At 37.6% G+C, this 3,506-nt stretch overlaps 1 pseudogene; it reads left to right on the forward strand.

Annotated features, from left to right (window-relative positions):
- The first annotated feature begins 1,448 nt into the window (after nt 1–1,448).
- LOC113362431 lies at nt 1,449–1,548 on the forward strand (annotated as a pseudogene).
- The last annotated feature ends 1,958 nt before the right edge of the window (nt 1,549–3,506 follow it).

A 3,506-nucleotide genomic window follows, 5' to 3' on the forward strand; every position in this document is an offset into this window, starting at 1 on the left:
TAAATAAACTTGTCGACCTCAATAAGAACATCCTCGATAACACCTCGAGGTATTTTAACAGACCTATCAGCTAACTGCAGTGTCATCTGAGTAGGTTTCATTTCACCAAGTCCTAGCTGTAAGTACACATGGAATGGCAGTAAGTTCACACTGGCTCCTAAGTCAAGTAAAACTTTTCCTACCCGGAAGTTACCTATTGTGCAAGCAATGGTAGGAGAACCTGGGTCTTTGTACTTTGGAGTTGTGGTGTTCTGAATGATTGAACTTACGTGACTAGCTAAAAAGGCTTTCTTATGGACGATAAGTTTTCGCTTTCGCGTACACATATCCTTAAGGAACTTGGCATAAGCAGGAATTTGCCTAATTGCATCTAATAAAGGAAGGTTTATGGTAACTGGCTTAAAAACCTCCACTATGTCATTAAAGTTCTATTCCTTCTTTGTTGGTACTAATAGTTGAGGAAATGGGGCTCTAGGCATAAAATCTGACCTTTCAAGAACCAAATTCACATCATCAGAAACTTTATCAGTCTCCTCAGCTACTGGTCCTGATAGGTGAGATTCTGAGGGGTGAACTACAGTATGTTCACTATCGGGCATGGTTACCTTATTGTCTACAACTCTACCACTCCTAAGGGTTCTAACAGCACTCAATTGATTCGATGGTTTTGCACCTAATTCATGAACTCCTCTAGGGTTGGGTTGTGTTTGACTAGGAAACTTACCTTTTTCTCTCAAAGAATCACTTATCAGACCAACCTGGGTTTTTAACTCGGAAATAGCCTGACTATTTTCTTGTCCTATCCTGTTACTAGCTTGTAGACTCTGTTCTACGGATAACTGAAATTTTGCAGTTTGCTGAGTTAACAAGGCGAGAGATTCCTCTAAACTTAGGATTTTCTTATCTGACTGATTCTGAAATTGAGCTAGTCCTGAAGGATTCTTAGTATAGCCAAAACCTGGGGGAGCATTAGAATTACTAAACTGACCTTGACTTTGTCCCTTAGACCACGAAAGGTTCGGATGGTTTCTCCAACCAGGATTATAGGTTTCTGAATTCGGGTCAATATTTTGACGGTTATCAAATCTAGTGTTATTATAAAGAGCATTGGCTTGCTCTTCAATATTCTGGCCTTCCCAAAAAGGCTCCACTCTACCACTAGTCTGGCCCACTTCTAAGGCTTCTAACCTTTTCGAGATAGCAACAATTTTGGCATCTGTTTCATAGCCTCCTTCTACCGTATTAACGTTTCCTCTACTTAAAAGAATTATTTTCTGGGGTGCCCTACTATTTTCCCATTGTTGGGTTTTTCGGCGATTTCATTAAAAAGTTTCATCGCCGCATCAACAGTTTGGTTTTCAAATCCACCAGCGCATAGAGACTCAACCATGGTCGTTGTGGAATAATCTAAACCCTCATAAAGGATCTGAACTAGCCTAAATTTTTCTAAACCATGATGAGGACACTGGGATGATAAATCATTGAACCTTTCCAAATACCTATATAAAGATTCTCTCTTTTGTTGTGAAAATGTGCATATTTGCGTCCTAATAGACGATGTTTTGTGCCTAGGGAAAAACTTATTTAAAAAAGCAGATGTAAGTTTTTCATATGTCTCAATTGACTCGGAGTCCAAACCATATAACCACGACTTGGCCTTATCTTTCAGGGAAAATGGGAATAACCTAAGTTTCAAAGCATCATCATTTAAGCTTCTAATTCTTAAAGTACTACAAATTTCCTCAAAATCCATAACATGGTAATAAGGGTTTTCATTTTCTTTCCCTAAAAAGATTGGGAGCATCTGTAAGGTCCCATGTTTCAGTTCATAGGGTGCCTCCGTTTCAGCTAACTTAATACACGAAGGACGAGTAGTCCTAGTTGGATTCAAAAAAAGCTTCCAAACTTGCCATTTCTGGCGCTATCGGAGCAACGGGGATTCTCTCCTCAGTCAAAGGACGTTCAAAAACAGACTCTTCAAAAGTCGAACTCTCTAGATTAAGGTAATCGAGACGCTTCGAACTACTAGGTTTCTTTTTTAACAAATATACCTAGTGCGTCTCTTTTACGTCCAGGCATACAATAGAATTTCTAAATTGGAAGGGTAAGCAAACACAGATCAAGGCCGACTCAACTAAATCAAACCTATTGATTTCTAGCAAACAAAAAGCATGATGTCTCCACTTAGATTATTTCTAGACCAGCTTCTAATCCTTCGAACGGGAATTCGTTACAATTTAAGCAAACCCCTCTGGAATCAATCCGAGTTAACGTAAGTTGAATAGAGGCGAGGGAAGATCGGTGGAGCTTTGATACCCAAGTCCTCACCGGTATTACAAGGCGGCGCAGTCACGCATTCAACTTACAGAAACCCTTAAGAACTTCGAAGTATGCTTAAAAGAGTAACCAATATTTTTCGAATGACTTTCCTGTTAAGCTCGTTACCCTATCGGTCTCATTCTAGTCAAAATTTTAGGCTTAGGTTCCCGTAGGTTACGTGTTCCTAAAGCGGGCAAGAAGAGAACGGTGATGAAATCCGAACCCTTATCTTGTATGGTCAAGCCTTGCCCTTTACTAGAAAAATAAATGTTCGTATTCAGTGCTCAACATATATGCATACGAAGGAGTCCAGTAACTCGCTGACAGGGGATTCACGAGTGTTTAGAATCTTACCTCCCGTTCCAGACGGAGGATAAATCGGTTGTAGTCGACTCGGGCCACTGACTCCGATGTCAAGTGTACGAACCCAAGGTGCAGAGACAATATCGTAATTGTCCTCCTTCTCTGCAAACAGTATATATTTAAAGTACCCTTCCGTAGGGTAATAAAAAAAAATAATGTCCGAAAGTCCAAAAGTCCAAAAAGTAAAGAAAAACTACAAAAATAACAAACCCTAATACAATTATTTTTTTTTTAAAGAAAATAAACAAACCCTAAAATAAAATTGTCTTCTTTTATGTTCTTTTTGCTTTAATCTTTAGCTCCAAGTCTTTATGAAATCACCAAACTCTTTGCTTCAATTTTCTTTTTGATCCAGAACCTGTAGACACAAGATAAATACCCAAAAACATAAAAAAGAACAAAAAAAATAAAAAAAATAAATAAAAATAAAATAAATCTAAAACCCTAAAAGCAAGTCCGCATCGGCGGCGCCAAAAACTGATGTGATTAGTAGATAGTGGTAAAAGTGGTTCGATTCTCAGACTTGTGAAGGATATTAATTAGACTTCAATTCTAATATTAAAATAGAAAACTCACTAAAAATTATAGCAAACTCAATCAAAGATGATATCAATATTAAAAGAAACGCTGAGGGTAAGATTCCACTATTTTCCAAGTTCAAAGTGATTAAACCAATACTTATATTTATGCAATTTTCTCGTTTAATTTGATTCTAAAATATTGCAACGAGTAGATTTTCAAAAGCAGAAATTGTAAATACCAAGTATGAAGCATCAAAAGTCTTAAAACTAAGCATACTCCATCAAAATAGATCACAATCACTC

This window comes from Papaver somniferum, chromosome 3 (assembly GCF_003573695.1).
Source record: "Papaver somniferum cultivar HN1 chromosome 3, ASM357369v1, whole genome shotgun sequence".
Taxonomy (NCBI): Eukaryota; Viridiplantae; Streptophyta; class Magnoliopsida; order Ranunculales; family Papaveraceae; genus Papaver; species Papaver somniferum.